Source organism: Dermacentor variabilis, chromosome 3, assembly GCF_050947875.1.
Source record: "Dermacentor variabilis isolate Ectoservices chromosome 3, ASM5094787v1, whole genome shotgun sequence".
NCBI classification, from domain to species: Eukaryota; Metazoa; Arthropoda; class Arachnida; order Ixodida; family Ixodidae; genus Dermacentor; species Dermacentor variabilis.
The window spans coordinates 73,437,044-73,454,427 of record NC_134570.1 but is presented as its reverse complement, the minus strand read 5'-3'; the positions used below and the strand labels follow the sequence as shown (position 1 = coordinate 73,454,427).

Below are 17,384 nucleotides of genomic sequence, written 5' to 3'. Positions count from 1 at the left end.
TCGCAGCGCGCTAGGCTTCGCCTCCGAGAGATGGCGTTAGGCTCTAGGCTGGCTCCAGTAGCGGTGACGGCGGACCCGGGACGCGTTTCCCTGGCAACGGGTCGGTGTCCGATCCATCCCGGGACGGGAGGGGGCCCGGCGCATATAAGAAGTCCATGCGTGAACCGAGCACGTTGCCAGTCGTGTTCCGGTCGAGCGCAGTGAAGGTCCGCCCATGGAGCTCTCGCGCCCTACTCCTCGTCCGACGCTACCGGGACTCGGAGCCGACAGCCGCGCATCTACGTCAACGCCAGTATTACCCAAGATGGACCACCAAATGGCATTTATCCAAGGACTTGACACTTTGTAACTGCCACTGCGCGACTGTCTTGCGAAAGTTTCCAGAAAGTCATCTACGGCTGCAGATATGCTCTCCCCGTTAGTTTGGAACCACTCATCGAAGAGGCGGAAGCCGTAGGACTGCATTTCTGTAGCATCATAGGCGCAGCGCCACGTCATCGCAGGCTGTAAATTCACCAGAGAAAACGTTCCACCACGAGAGCGCCGCTACGCTTTCGGTCAGTGGTCTAAGGGCTGCCAACTCGTGTGACTCTGACTGTGACAGCGTGTGAACGCAGCGACTCGATTCGCGTCCGACCCGCACGGCGGTGCTCCTGCTCGTTGGCTGAGCGTTGCGACCACTGGATATCGCTCAGAGCTTAGTTTACGTGTTTTCACTAAAGAAGTTCCGTGAGCGTGCTCGTACTGAACTGTTCCGACGTTTTCTGCAAGCTGTGATATCCGTTACCTGACTGAACTGTTCAGAGCGCTACACGCATTAACAGCTGATAAAGAGCGAAGTGACCGTCACGACTTGCGAAAGTAGTAAGAGGTAAGAATGTTTCGGCATTTTCGCTTGCATTCTGCTCTTCAATTTTAAATCGGCTTTTCATTTTTGATAATCTGCAAGCTTTATTTACTACGTAGGAGTATTGCCTGTTTAGAATGACCGCAAGCAGTCGTAGTTCTAGCTGAATTTCATCACTTGACCCTATGGAACTGCTACACTGGTGTACTTTTAAACTAATCACACGAACGATAATTCCGGCTGGCTAACTGAGTAGCATACGGTTATACCTTGCTACCTCGATCGTTTCTCTTCAAGCGCAGCACAGTTTCTTCATCGACAGCTCCTCCTAAATTATAAAGAAACTTCAAGACAATAGTTGGTTAATGCGCTCTGCAAGTGAATTTTCAGTTGCCTTCAAGTTTCCCGAACGGTGCTTGTAAAGCACGACTGCTCTTAACGTTGCGAAACGATAATACCGTTGATAACCCTGCGAAGCGTGCTTTGCCTGTAAGATAGTCGTGCTCGACAGGAAGCAAGCTATACAAAAAAGTTGTGGCTTCTGGTTCAATTTTTTTAAAAAGAGGATAACGCCGCTAGACTTAATTTTACACGCCGTATTTAAAAGCCAATGTGAAATGTTGTAAGCAGTAACTAAATTAAAATTGCTTCGCAATTTAAGTTTTAAGCACCACGATGACGTGTAAGATCAAATATAAACGTAATGATACTTGCAAGGTGCGCTTGTGCAACTGCTGCCCAGTTAAACCAAAACAAAACGGCAACTGAAAATACAAGCTACAAATTCTACTTGAGCGAGCGTGTGAGACATCTTGGTCATTTTGTAAATGCGAGTTCAACAAGTGAAATTTAATAACAATGACTAATTCCGCAAATGACCTCATCAAACATCTCGCTTAAGGCGTCACAAAGAAGGTTAACGTTTTAATGCCACACAGTATTGGTAGTTGTACAATCGACGCTTTGAAATGTCGGGAGACCAGAATCAATCCCTCTGTGAAAGAAAGAACTTTCTCAAACTAAATTAACACGAAGAAATAAACAGAAATATGCGTATCTTGCTTTTTTTCCGCCATGACAAGGGACAATATTTCCAGTGCAACCAGAATTTTATCGAAATTGTGCCGAATTTCTGTCACAGCACTAGGACCTTTCCTATCGAAGATATTCTTGTTCCTCAGATGTCCTTTTCTTTTCCTCATTTAAGTTATAGGTTAATGCCACAGAGTCGCATATTTTTTTCTCAATATGCTTTATCCATCGTTGGCTTCTATGGACTGAAGCGACGAATATCGCATAAATAATGCTCCCGCAAGTTCGACTTGAGGTCTGTTGTGTTTTCCGGCAGAAGAGCAAGTGACCTATGAAGTTCGTTTTACCCCATTAAGCAGACAAAGTTTGACGACATCTGTCGTCATTTTTTTATTATTATCGCAAGTCCACCACTGAGAAAAATGAACAGTGAGAAACGTTCACATTATTGTTTCGTTGCTAAGCCAAGAATTCGCGCCATACCTTGCTACTTGTGGCACGTCCATCACGATTGATATATCGAAAAAGACGGTGTACAAAAGTATTTCGGCAGTGTCGCAAGCTTGATGGATGCGCCAACTATGGTGTGCAGCTCGCCGGTCCTTGCTCAAGAGCGTTTCCATTTAGAGCGAGCGTTCGCACCATTATAACAATGCTTCTTTGCGAATCTGAACAATACCACCCTGTGCATTAGTACACTTCGCTAGTTTTCTTTGTTTCTTCTTATTCCTTTTTATGTGTGTCGATTACTTAAGAGGTAAAATATTAGAGTTAGAGCTTTTGTGCTAACCGAACGCACGTTCGTTCATACAACGAAACATTGCTTACATAAGAGCATTTTCTGACTGGCCGATGTTGAGGAGATCGCTATGAATTCTAGGGATCGCAATGAATCGCTGCAGCGACAGCCAACCTTGAAGGCCTTTGGGAGGAACCATTATTTCGAGAACCAATGTCAGTTTCCCTATACAAATACATGCAAAACACCAAACGGATTTCCTGGAACAATAGCTTTACCGGCATAATTGTAATTTTTTTTCATTTGAGGGAAAAATTAGATTCTAGTAGCTATTGAAAGCAGTATTCATTTAGAACCTGGAATGTTTTCATTAATGTTCCTAATGACAAGTAATTAAAAAAATTCAAGGTCGAAATTTATATATTAGTAAGTCTTTAGGAAGAACAGGTATCGGAGTTCTCTAAACGGCATTTGTTGGAAAATCTAAGGCGGACATATTTCATATGCGAATTTACAGCTTGCGTAAAACTTACAAAAGAAAGAAAGAAAGCATAAGTAAAGGCATTTGGTGTAATGTGTGCGTCTGATTATGCTGCCATGTGTTTTACCAATATCCCTGGCAAAGTTGAAAACGAAAAACGTGTTCGCTAATTTCAATTAACAGTCGAAACCGCTATCTCATTATTTTTTTATTAGTTGCTCCTATGTGGCACGTATTGAAAATTTTGGGTAAGTTTATCTGTGAAATACATCGCCCGTCTCGCGTCAAAACGAAAAATCCTATAGGCAATATTTTTCCTTGAGAGAAAGCAGGCACCCCTGACGACGATGATAAAATCTGAATTACTTTATTTCGCCAACGACGCCATAGAAACCTTGAGCAATGCGGTACATAGTAAGCCAACAAAACTTACACTGATGACAACGGTAAGAATAACGAAATGCTGGATTCTAGTTTCCGTTTTGTTTTCTGTCTTCGAGAGTGTTTTGGCGATGGTCCATCTCAATACCTCCTGCAGTTGTGCTACGGAACTTGGGGCAAGTTTCACAAAAATATCACTAGTGCCGGCACAAAGAAATTGACGCCCAAGGTAACACAGATGTCAGTCGGCAAAAGCAGGCCATTCACGCTTGCAAGCTTCCGAGTTGGCTCCTGAAATTGGTGTAGGAAGCTATCCTCTTTTAGAGTTTTAAATCCTCATAGTTTCTTACCACAGGCATATAGCCTGTACGTAATTTTTTTTATCGCTCTGTCACTTTCATGACACGGAGTTGCCGGGAAATTTCTTTAGACCTTTAACATAATTGGTAACGCTTCTTTCATAGCTAAAGGCAAGCTGAGTCCGCCATGCTAATTCTGCAATCTGGGAGTTATGATATTAATTCTGCCCTATATATAATTTATTGTGCAAGTTTTTCTAATTGAAGAATAGGTAGGTGAGGTGTAAGCTAGGTAAGCGTATTGAAAAAGTAGTTAACCCCCTCTCAACCGCCCTCCCCCCACCCCCCGCCCCAGCCCTTTATTCAGCCTCCACGTGCACAAACACAAACCTCTCGAGCGAGACATAATGTTCCCGCGGTATGTGCTCAGAATGCGTGGACTGGCGAGACCACTGGGTTCAATATGTGCCCACGTGTGAAATTTTACTTCGTCTTTCACTGCTACATGGTAAACCCCGCCGGCTGCAGGAGCCGTTCTTGCAACCGCGAAATTAATCATTTCCATGGTGAGCACTCCATGAAGAGCGTCGGCACTGTGTAGTAGAGCGGCACGAATCCTGAAAACGGCGGTGGTCTCTATTTAAATATTCAACGCCCGCGCACCCTACCGTGACAGGTTACGGGCAGAGTGATGTCAGCCTTGACACCGCTTTGCGTCACGCCTGCGTTCTCAGGCGGAGGTGCGGCAGAGTCACGCGATGAGTGCATCAATTAACGAATCTCGTACTTCGAAATTTTTTTATCTGTTCCTACTTAAGGAAATAAATTCGCACATAGAAAACCACTTGGAAAAAGCATGAACAAACGATATCTCAATTCGTTCGCATTCAAAAGAAATGTCTTCCCTCTGCCCTTCTTCCTTTATGCTAATTTACCACGTTTTCTCTTGTTTCGTTTTCCTTTCCTTTTTTCTATTTTCTGCATAAAAAAAACATATCTTCCATAGAAAAAAATGCCGATTCTTGTTTGGTTCAGTGACCAGGGGTTATATTTTGGCCTTTGTGAATTAACATAGCAGCGTCGGCGTGGCTTATTCTCGAGATAAGCCTTGGACGACCGGGAAGGTGTGGCGAGTGGTAACGAAAGAAAGAACATTTAAAGAAAATAATAATTCCATTAGATTTATTCTTCTTTCAGTTTCGGTTCACTTGAAGACAATTCCCCTTACCACTTTGTCGTATATCATTACTCTCTCATGCTACAGCCGTTTACACATCTCACAAGTAACGCAAGGACCTTCTCTTTAGGTATGTCAGAGCATGCTCATCGATCCACGAAAAAACTGGTAAGCCGTGCGGAGCAACTCCTTCGAGAGTGCCTAACCGTCCCCCATATATCTTACCCTCTTAAAACTCCTTAAACCTCTTTGGAGCGTATCCTCTGTCCCAACATGCTATCTTGTTTGCACCTACTTTCTCAATTTATTTTGTTTGATTGCTGCGCTCTTGGTACGTTCAAGTCCCGAACAACATGGGTGTGCCAGTGTGACATTGCGCTCCAGACATGAAAGTAGTTGGCGCAGAGTGTTAAATGAGGGAAGTGCACGCAAGATAGACAGGAATTAATGTTGTTGGATAAGATAGGCTCTAAAGGGTGCAAAATTTTGAGTGTATTGACGTTCTGCGTCACTCGCTTTTCGTGCCCAACTTTCTTACCTAGTAGTAAAAGGATATTTCGTCCTCGCTGCAATTGGCTTATGAAAGAGTCGCTCTCGATGACAATGTAACGAAAAGCACTGGGCCATTTGCTGGTACTGCCTCAAGTGCGCAAGGAACAGCCGTAATCAAAACGCAGCCTTGCAACATTCTTTTAGCAACATTTGCTCGGTACATAGTAACAATATACCAAGGGCGCTGCTTCAGTTAACTCACCCATAGTCTTCGAAGTGATTGCGTAGGTGCCGCAATGGATAGCTTGAAGGACGTTTTATGCCAAGAATTGTTTCGGTAGGCGGAGAGCGATAGTTAGCAGTTCTTTTTTTCATGCAGCCCTGCTAAGCTCATGCTCTATCGCGTCAATTTATTGTGCAATGCATGGACAAAGGCCTAAAAGGGAGAGCAAATAATACCTCGAACAATATCTAGCAATGCTTTCTTTCGTAAGTTTTCTTTTTTGCTTCTCAAGCAAGTACTCCAGAGAAGCGTCCAGCTCCGAACAGTGGACCAAAGGAAAATATTTGAATAAAGTGAAAAATAAAGGGGCTCGGGGGAGGTAGAAAAAGAACACCTCCACCACTGTTTCACGCATTCGCAAACAGTAGTGCGCCTGAATCGATCGGGAATCGTAGTTCTTTTCGTCTCCGCAAAAGCAGCTAGTAGCTATCCGAGTCCTTTCCGGACATCGGTGACCCTGAACCGAGTGACCTGAAGCCTAATCACACGCACCACAAATGTGGGCACAGCGAACGCGCGACGGACGTGACCAATGTGCCAAACACCAGCAAACTCTGGCGGCGTTCGGTAGCCGCGCCCGCAGAAAGCGCGGACGCGGCTCGGGGTGGCGGGACCCAGCCATCTTACCATTGGTTCATTCTGAGCTTGCTTGCCGTGCCAGCTGAAATGGTCCCTGAATGTGCCCGCCGCCGACCCGAAGCGTCCCCCAAGCGCAAAGGTTCACTGTATTGATACGAATAGTGCAGCCCGGATTATGCGCAAAAAAGAAAAAGGCAGAGCAAACATGCGCCGGATGTTGCGATGTGCGGTTAAAGGAAGAAAGGCCGTGCGTTTCGAAACTTTCGCACTCCGCTCTTCCTGCACCGAGTTATTGGCATATGTTAAAGAGTGACGGATGCGAGAAAGAGAGAGAGAAAAGGGAAAAGGGAAAGGTAGGGAGTTTAGCAAGGCTGCGCCTGGTTGTCTAGCTTACCCTGGGGAAAGGAGACATGAAACTCAAAGAGGATAAGGAGTGAAGCCTGTGACTTTCTATTTCAGTTACTGCCAAATTAACCGCTCTGCTGACATTCGAACAGCTTGCACATAGTGGTTCCGTCACATGGATCTCCCTATTTTATTACAAGCATCATTCTCCTAAGCTTCCTATATATATATATATATATATATATATATATATATATATATATATATATATATATATATATATATATATATATATATATATAAAAGCTGACTGTGTATGCTGAAGAAATGGCATGCGACCTCGACGAAATGCATTGCAGTAGGAACAGTAAACGTAAAACTATGGTGATGAGAAATGAATAGCGATTACTCAATGAAGAAAGAAATATCTTGGTTTATGAACCCCATTCTTGTGCTCCAAAAGAAGTTCAACATATGAACCGAGTCCAACTCACCAAAAAAATTGAAAATCACCGTTAAATGCTTCAGCTGTAGCCACGAGCGTAATGTTGCCTTTATTTTATACTAGTGACCATAAACTACCATAAACATCAATCTTCGAACGAACAGAAGCAGGCGTTAAGTTCGCACGAAGCGCTAACGACAAGAAGTGTCCTCGCACTTCAATGCCCTTCTTGAATAAAGGCAGTTTCAGTGCGCTAACTAGCGCTCATTAACGTTAAAACAGCGTCTAACATGCACAAAAATGAAGCCCCTCACCAATTTCTTTATGATTTGGCCGGCTCGACAGTTCGCTCTTTAACTTTGGCGAAGTGAAGGGGCAACGCAGTCCTACAATAACGCTCACGCTTTCTTTCTATTTTCGTTCTATTTCTTGATAATGTCTAGATCGAAGTTAGCATAAACAAAGCGCCACAAAAAAAATATCTAACTGAAAGGTATTGGGGAGCATCTGGCTTAGCCTACAAGATTTGTTTGTGTGCTTGCTTGCGTAAGCGAACTTACTATTGTTTGCGCATCCATACCAAAGTGCTTTACGTAAGTTTCGTTCCTTCGCTTTCAGAAACAAGAAAACGCATAGAATCTTAATGGCTGGTATCTATACTTGAGTATAGGCAACACTACACCACGTACACCTTTAAGGTGTTGCGTAGCGTCAGCTGTAGAGCATTGCGTTGTCCGGATGATGCAAGGCCGCCAGTGTTGAGCACTAAGCAGAAAGACCTTCGAGAATCTCTGACAATTCGGTGAACTTCTAGCACTGCCATTTTGCTGCTGCGTCGGTAGAGAGGAGTAAAATTAGCAAAATAGAAATTAGGAACTGCAATAGCCATTATTGTCAAGCAAGAGCAACGCAAAAAAAAAGAGAGAATGAGAAACGCACTAAAGAGGCAATGGCGACTGAGAATAAACTGATATTATGGTGCTTTAAAATTCTAATGAGAAATTAACCTTAAGGAAAAGTGGTATGTTGTAATATTGCCTCCCGCCATGGTGGCCTTGTGGCTTTGGCGTTGCGCTGCTAAGCCAGATGCTGCTTCGAGTTCAAATTTTTTTTTTTTTGCTTTTTGGTGACACACTATTTGTACTAGCGTGCATCTCGGCCACATTCCATCCGCGGCAGCCACATTTCTGTGGGGGCGAAATGCAAAAACACCCGTGCATTGGGCGCCCGTTACCCCATGTGGTCAAAATTAATCCGGACACTTCGGCGTGCCTAATAATCGGGTCGTGGTTTTTGCACGTAAAAGGCCACAATTTAAAATTTTTTTTTTTAATTTTGCTACCTCAACTTTGAACGAAGTCGCCACCTTTCCTTACGCGTTAGATTAATTTCAAAAGGGAGTGAAGGAATTCGAACGCGCAGGACTGCGTTCCGCCCTATCTATCTTCCTGTTTTTTTTTCGTATTGAAATTTGAAAAGTTCGTTACAACAATTGTTCGATATGAACCAACTACTCCACAACAGAGTACAGTGACCTCGTTGCATATAAGATTAGTGTTACACTGTACGTTCTTTGCATCGCCTGCCCCCTCCACTTCAGCAGCTGGACTTTTAGAGACGCTTTATTTATTGGGGCTTTCATTGGAGTAACCTTAACATACTCCGTTTCACACATCAGGTACAACGCCGTGGAGGCTAGAGATACTTTCTTCAGTGGCTGCGTTCAAGCTTAGAAGTAGTTCGGTGTTTCTTGACCCAATTTCTGCAAAAATATTCTTTAAATAAGCTCAGTTCTGAATGCAAAAATAATTTGCCCTTAGAAACAATCTACGTACTTATGCCGCTGCAAACACGTTGTTTTGAGTCAATTTGCTTTTCGTTATTTCTTAATTGCAGCCCGTCGCGCCAACCTCACGTGCAAGCTCGCGCGAGCAAACGCCGCCGGCGCTCAGCGAAGCATAGACGGAAACGCGCGGAGTGATACGTTTGGTATACATACACACTTAGGCAGCTAATACATTCTTAGGCAGCTAAGTGATACATACTTAGCTGCCTCCAGGACGTTCGTTAATCACACGGAGGCATGCTTACCCTTTCCCTTTTGCAATAATACCCCTCCCTTTCCACCGCAGCGTCTGTGGAATGTGGAATAAACATGGTTTCATTCATTCATTCCACAGCGTTGTAGCTGATATATGAATATATAGCGCTCATCAGGAGGCGCTACGACAGTTTTAGTGTGCTCGCTAGGCTGTGTATTACGGCGCTGCTGTTGGCAGGCGAAGCTTCAGCGCTGGTTGCCTATAGAGGAGAGACGCACACGCGCATTCCGACGGCTTCCGCCGTTTAAAGCAGGTTTTTAATTACTATATTGCGTCATATTGTACTGCGCATTCGTGTTTATGATATGCACAGTAATAATACCCGTCGCTCACTCACTTACCTGCGGAAGTGATATTGATGTACTTGAGTTCAACTCAGTTCAACTCCTGTTAGTTTTGTTGGCTGAATGGTTTAACACCACGATTCCGCACTTCTGCAGAAATTTCAGGCTCCTACATTTTTTTTTGTTCTTACGCGTAGCCTTGGCACATCGATATGACAAAAATTACACTTTTTTTAAGGTCACACGAGCCAAAACATTCAGTATAACCAGACCATAGTAGGGAGCCGATCTCTCTCGGCAGATTGCGTGCCAGAACTATAGTTTTTTTTTTCGGTTGTTGTTGAAGGGACGCAGCTGCCTAGCCAAGAACTAGGAGATCTGCCCACTTCTACACTGCTTATTGCAGAACTCAATCCTAGGCTTCGAAATAATAATAACCAAAAAAGTTGTCTTTTCGTGGAACGCAGGGTTCATATAATTTGACTTGCCCAAGTACGCCAGTGAACAGCTTTCTCAAGAGTCTCCTCTTTGTTCCAGTTATATATGCTTCCCAGAGTGCTTGTAATGTAATTGCATTCACACGACTGGCATCGAATACGTGCCAGCTCTTGCACAAACAAGTTAAGCCTAATGAATGTGGATGGCTTCCAACATGAAGTTATAAAGACCACGTTAGTTAAGAAAATTCATAAAGTAACGTTTCAATTATAACCACTCGTGCTCCCTTTTCGAACCCTATATGGTTCCCCCTTATGACTTCTTTACTTACCGTATCGTTGTGTCTGATAATGACATTCCTTTCTTTTATTATATAAAGGTTAGTATCCCGTTCTCTCCAATCTACCAGTTCATTGTTCTCTTTATCTCAACAAAGTCCTTCCCGCTGTGTAGCCAAACCATATTATGCCGCCGAATTCTCGCTTCATAAACGCCAAGAGTGCCATGTATGTTTGTTTAAAAAATAAGTAGATTTGAAGCAAGATGCCTCAGCCATATGAGCCGACTCAATTTCGCTGCTGCATTATACACTTATGTATTCTCTGCCCACCTTGTATTTGACCACTGTGCGCACTTACACAAAGGTAGAGAAGTGATGCACAGGCAAGGTGCGTTGACGCCCAAAGCCCGGCCTCGGCTGCTACACCGGTGATTACAACACGGGACGTTACGCGTGTGTTGTGTTTTTCTCGAGCAGAGGCCCAGCGGCGTGCCTGCGCGACATGATTGCACTGTTACCACAGCCCTCGTGGCGAAGCTACCCGAGAGCGGCTCCCTCAGAAGGCAAACAGCCAGAACGTTCATTACCAGGCGCGCGTATATATTATTATTTCTTGTTTTTGTTTGCGGCACACTGCTGAAGGGACTCCTTTTTCTTCCCTTTTGTTCACGCGTGGGGCGTGTCTGCACCTTCTGACACCCTGGTCTTTTGTTCCCGTATTCTCACTCGTGGCAGCATTGTCGGTGCCTTTTGATGGCGCCTCAGTTACCTCCCCGCTTCATTGCCTGGCCGTAGCATCGCTTACTCGATCGCATTGGCCAACTTGTCTGGCTCATTTCATCGCCTTTGGCGTCGGTCAACGCAGCCGTTGGTCGACGCCATAGCTCACTCAATGTGGTCAGGCAGTTTTCTTCATATTAGCGAGATAAACATTACGAGTAAACGAGCGAACAATAGCCTCGTCTAACCTCGTTACGCGGAGGGGCGTGTGAGTCGCTAGGTTATACGAGAGGCTACCAGATTCGTTAGTGGCCTCGTTTTCTTTCCACGTGAATTACCGGGATATGCGCCAGATTTTGAAACTGCTACATGGCTTCAGCTTTCTATCATGAATTAGCCTTTCTGCGATACCAGGGGGATGCGAGTTGTACTGAGCGTCACTTTGACTACTTGTATGAGTGTTCTTCGTTGCTGGCCATGTCTCTCTCGCTGTCTCTCTCTCTATCTCTTTGTTTTGTTGCTGATAGAGCCTGCCATGGTGGAAAAGCAGTATCAGCCTATAATAAAATGTATCGAATAATTATTTTGGCATTCTTAGACATTTCTAAATATGGCCTTTTGTCTGTACTGCTTAGTCCAGTGTGAATATGCACTTCTCTAATTCTCTAACTTAATTCTCGTTCATTTAAGATGCCCCTTTAAGATGCCCCTTCTAACTTTAAGAAATGGGCATGGGCAGGACATGTAATGAGGAGGGAAGATAACCGATGGTCATTAAGGGTTACGGACTGGATCCCAAGGGAAGGGAAGCGTAGCAGGGGGCGGCAGAAAGTTAGGTGGGCGGATGAGATTAAGAAGTTTGCAGGGACGGCATGGCCACAATTAGTACATGACCGGGGTTGTTGGAGAAGTATGGGAGAGGCCTTTGCCCTGCAGTGGGCGTAACCAGGCTGATGATGATGATGATGATGAAGAAGATGCCCCTAACATCAGCCGTAGTGTTGTTACTTTTCTATGGCAGACAAGTTCCGTGAAACTTTTAAATGGCAAACCAGTTCCGTGAAAATCCGTGAAGTGCAGAAATATTCGTAAAAGGGAAAAAATGGTTGTCTACCTGAGAGTAGCACGAAGGTAGGTACAAAGCACACCCAGACGCATTTCCAAGAAAGCTTCTCAGTTGAAAAAAAATTTGCCCTGGTCCGAGGGGTCAAACCCGCTTCCTTTCTCTGGAACCTGATTACTGCTTGCTTCTTCGGATGATTGTGCCTCCGAGGAAGCAGATGGCTAATGAGTAACCACGTCTGCGAAAGTGCATGTTTACCTTGAGTTCGATATGCCTATTAAGCTATAGCAGCTATTAAGGCAATGTAGAAGCTGCCTTACGCTACTGTGCTGCCACGCACAGCTAAGCTGCACGTCAGCACGGCGGAATGTGCGCGCTAAGCAATGGCAAAAGCATCGTTCAGAAAATATGTTTTCAGTGTCGTATAGTTCAGAGGTGAATGCTCTTCAGAGAGCCTGCCAACACATTTAAGAAGCAGGCACTTGCGATGATTTCTGAAAGGTTCTCTCATCTCTACGGATTGCAGTGCCTGGTGTTGTGGCGGCAATAATAACTAAAGGAGTAAAACGTAGTTCCACCATATTAAATGGGAGGGTAAATAGGGGAGGGGGAAGAACTTATGGAAGAAGGAGTAGATAGAAGTAGTTAAAGTGGTCAAGTTCTAAAACATCAATATTCTAGATAGAAATTATACAGTTACCGCCGCAGTTTCTAGTTCCGCAACTCTAAAACGCTGAGTTTGCTCAGTCCATCGTAGAACGCTGGTTCAAGGCAGCAAGCTTCGAGCAGGCGCTGCCACTCGAGTTGGCTGCTAATGTGCCCGCCTGCTGCTTTAATGCGGCTTGCGTGGCGTCCTCCACCAATAGCCTTACACAGACAAGCTTTAGCCTTGGTCAAGCCGCAAAGCAAAGTAAGCCTTGTTGCGACACGTGGTCTGTCGCCCCTTGTAGCCGTATTCATTGTGAAAAAAGGAAGCTTTGAAAGCGGCAGCCTCTTTACCCAGCGGCGCTCGCTCAGACGGAAATTGTCTTAGCCTCACGCTCTATTGTAAGTGGCGTGAGTGAACTCTGGCGCACTAAGCTTTTTTCCGGTAGTCTTAGAACTCTGCAAGCCCAATAAAACATCGCAAACCACGTGATATTCCTAAGGCAGCGGGCTCAAGTTCCCGCAAAGGTTGCGCGGCACATATTGCTCATCGGGGATGGCACTTGATGCGCGTCTTAGGAAGGCTCACGGATGCGAGTACTTTACTTGGTTGAGGGTTTATGGTTCTGGTCACTATAGCGACCAGCACGCGCTTCGTCCCTTTATTTTTCTTCCTCTCTGTCTCATTCGCACTTGCTTATGTCATGAACGCGGCACTTCTAGCTCCGGGGGCAAACGCGCAGCAATATTCGGCAGGCAGGCCATGCTCAGGCGCCAAAGGCAAATATTTTCTTTGCACGTTGTCGGCATGTCGGCATCTCCAGAGCCGCGGAAAGTACCGCAATGTCGTTCTTCTTTTTCTCCTTTTCTTCTGCGGTTGTATTTTGTTATTGTATGTGATTGTTGCAGCCGATTTCTGTTGTTTTAATTCGTCGTTCATATTTGACTAGTCATGCGGCCTACTTCTACACACTGCCCCTGACTGTGGTTTCAAAACAAGTGAAATTTTTTCTGATTGATTTATTGATTTATTGATTGATTGATTGGCTTTATTTTGTACTTTACGCAATATATGAACACTGAATTAAGACAATGGCACCACTAGTCACGCTAAATTCACCTATCACAAGAATTTGACTCCCGGTTGGTCGCATTCAACGTGAGTCGCACCGGACAACTAATTCTATTTAGGATCATCACGTGCAGCAAACAATGCTTAAAATGAAGTCAGTAGGATGGCAGAAATTTCTACTTATGTGATACTTTACCAAAAGTGGTAGTGTCAATACTGACAATCGCGCTGCAGCTGTATCACAACTCTGCGGAAGCAACAAACAGAGAAGCATTTCAAAAAAAATTTAGGGATTGTCCCGAAATTCGCAGCCTCTATTGAAAGCGATAACCGGCATCGTAATTTCATTTTGAAGCATGGCCCGGTGAGCCACTCTGATGGCAAGTCTCTCTCTATTGCGTCGGAAATTAACATAGATCACCTTAGTCACACGGAAGTTTCTGCAATGCGGTAGCAACGCCTCCTCTTAGGGACCATTCCTTAAAGATAACCCCACCCATGTCCTCCATCGCTGGCAAGAACTTGGACTAAAAGGCATCGCCAATCACACCATATGCAGGCTCATAATCGGCATAATTGATGTGCTTCGGCGGAATAATAATTCAGCGAAGAAGAGCAGTATCGGCTGTAGTGCAGCAGCGAAATGGAGCTGCCGCTTTTATTTCCGCAAAAAACAATGCTTCTCCAGAGCTAAAGAAATAATCCGGGCACATGTTCTAGTGGAGTTCGTAAAGTGTAGAGCCTGAACTCACTGGGTAGGCCAGAAGAAAACAGGGTGAGTACGCGGCTGTGTTAGAAACAGTACACAATGCAGGGGATCAAGAAAGAGAATTCGGGAGATCCCATGCTTATGAGTGAATCGGTGATAAACGATGCTGCCATCGATGTTTGCTGAAATGTTTTCATTTCATTCCTGCTTATTCACTTCTCTCTAGCTCGACCATAGTGCTTCTCGCTCAAGGCGCGCTCTGGCTGCTTTTTCTGACGTTTCGTTCCCCATTAAGTTGCTTTTGTTGCCTACTTCTCCTTGTTTTTCTCTTGTTATATTCAAGCAGCTATTCTGGTTCGGTAGCCTGCGAGTTAAGTGTTACAAGTGTAGATCAGGGAACAAACTCCGCAGAAAGTGTTTGTGATGAGGATACACTGTGGCACATGTCCATTTGGGAGTTCGGCCAAGGACGTTCACATAGTGCCTCATGCCAGATTGTGCATATCCAGTGCTCCAAGTTGTCTATTCGGGAACATACGCATTGAAAAATATCCAGTGTCCAAAATTGTATAATCAGCAGGGAAGCAGCAGCCAATATCTGCTAATCAGGAGAAGGAGGCAAATAAAACTTTGCAGGAATGCAGAAGAAGGCTGGTTGGAGAAGAATCTTTTTTTTTAATCTCCCACCACTGTGCACTGGGGAAATAACTTCACAGCGGGCCTGCGCTTCATTTTCAAGAAACGGCGAAGCATGGAGATTGCCCTCCCATATCCTACGACAACACAACCAGTGATAAATGCGCCGTACATATGTGGTCCTTCATCAGTCATTGTCTCAGACAACAGTCAAGAATGACAAAAAAGAACTGCTTCCCCGAACGCCATTTGAAAACGCAGAACTGCTTTTTCAGGCCCGACTTTGAAACCCCTGCCATGTATTTCTTGTTCTGGATTAGCCGATAAACTCGCACTGTTTTTATTACGGTTTAATTTTTTTACTAACTTCTTCGCAAAGTTTACTCTTGCTAATTTTTTTCCGCCCAAGTTCTAGGTCTCTATCGGCTGTTTCATGCCCGCTTTTGTTCAGCTGACTCCCAGAACTGCGCTAAATCCACATTGTTCTCTTTGCATCACATAACCTGAAAACAACCATTTATTTTGCCCTTTTTGCTTTTGGTGATTTTCGTGATGAAATCTGCTCTCCTATCACTAGTCGCTTTCGACATCCTAGTTATTGCATTCTTTGCACCCAGCGTTGTAGAAATAAAGTTGCATTGTTTTCGCTATGTGCTATTGTTGTGACAATTCACATCGTATCATCTGACCGTTATAGTTCTGTACTCTGGTTTTCCTTTCAGCAGCAAGAATACTGAGAAATTTTTCAGTGCTTCTACTAAAAAAAAACAATTATCTGTTGTGTGTGTATTAGAAGGCTGGACGCTGCCGTAGCTATTATCTCGTTATCACGCTGATCCCGTCATGAGTGGCCGGCGCCCGAAAACTAATCAAGAAAATACTCTTACATCGAAGTTGTCCAAATAAGGGCCCTCTAGCGGAATTCATACGGCTTTGTTTTTTTCGTGAGTATACTGTTTGTTATTATCGCGGCCACAATCGCTACTAGCACGCTTCGCGTCGCGATTGGTTGATGTCTGTTCCTACGATTCATTCAAGCAAGCGAACTACTTTGCGAACATGTCAGACCCTGTCAGACGACCATGACAGCTTACTGATTATAAGTGAAAGAGGGTGGTCTACGCCAAACAGTTCTTAGAAACTGTTGGAAGCTGACCGCCTGCCTTTGCTGGGAACTGTTCCAACTTTCATGACTCTTTGACGCCTTGTTTTTCATGGACGAAATGCGTATTAATGAATATATAAAAAAAATTAATGCTACCTAGATGGTTACTCTTGAGCAGTACACTACACTTATTCGAGCGAGAAGGAAACGCTGTCATAAGCACTTCACCAAGCTGTGTTGAAATTCCGTGCTTGTCCTTTTTTTTTTCGTAGACTGAGAAATTCTATTGTCGATGGAAGTTGAAGCACACGATTACACGATCAAAGTTCACGCACGTGGAAGAAACTTCAAAAGGCAACGTTGTAGAAAATCTGCAAGCCCACTCTGACGTAGTGCATTGCGAGTCTGAGGGGGGCGGGGGGGGGGTTATGTGCCTGGCAGGCAGAAATTAGGGAAAGCAAGAAGATACGTTATCGCTGATATGCCGGGATGGAAGATAATCCCTTCTTTCACTTCAAGACTTGCTACCGAGCAAGACGTGGCACAATATTTGCAACTTGTTTACGTTGCTTCGCAAAAAAGGATTTCCTCCGGCTGCCCAGTATCCAACGGCGATCGCTTGCTGCAGACGTTTGCCAGCAGCCGCTCACCTCGGCGCATTACCTTCATGACAGCAGGGCCACTGACCCCGAGTAAGGCTCGCTCAGGATTTTCGAGAAGCAACAACATGGCTGGACGTCGGCTTGGCCCTCAAGGCTGCTTGAACTGTTTTGGAGGCAGTTATCATCAGCGTTAACTAAGCGCGTTCAACGAGTGGTAACTCCAGTGAATTCCAAGTAATTTCAGCAGAGCTGAAGTGGGGTGCGTTAGCGCAGACTGAAAGCACCAGTAAAATATCAGTGCTTAGATATAATTCTTATTGAATACTTCCTTATTGCTCGTGAAGTGCCGGCTTCACCTTCGAAATTGGTGTGCCATAAAGTTTTATTCAAGTATTGTTTCCAGTTAGCTGATGGCTGTGGCTATAATCGAAATGTTTGCTTTTTGACAAGTTTGCTCACAAAAACACGTTTTTTTTTCACAACACTAAAACGCGAAGACGTACAATGCTTATCCCAAACCAGGATACACTCTTTCATACTAAAACACATAGTTTCGATATACTGATAAAGGTAGCGCAACTCTCCTAGGATCTAAAACCGACGAAAAAAATGCACGACATGTAAAAGC

The 17,384-nt window shown here is 44.5% G+C and overlaps 1 protein-coding gene across 1 annotated transcript in view; it reads left to right on the top strand.

The window, feature by feature from the left end:
• The first annotated feature begins 207 nt into the window (after positions 1–207).
• LOC142575870 (uncharacterized) overlaps positions 208–17,384 on the top strand; it is a 44,521-nt gene continuing 27,344 nt past the window's right edge. Inside the window, exon 1 of the mRNA XM_075685599.1 lies at positions 208–871. The gene's annotated coding sequence lies outside the window, so the exon portion shown is untranslated. The remainder of the gene's footprint in view (positions 872–17,384) is intronic.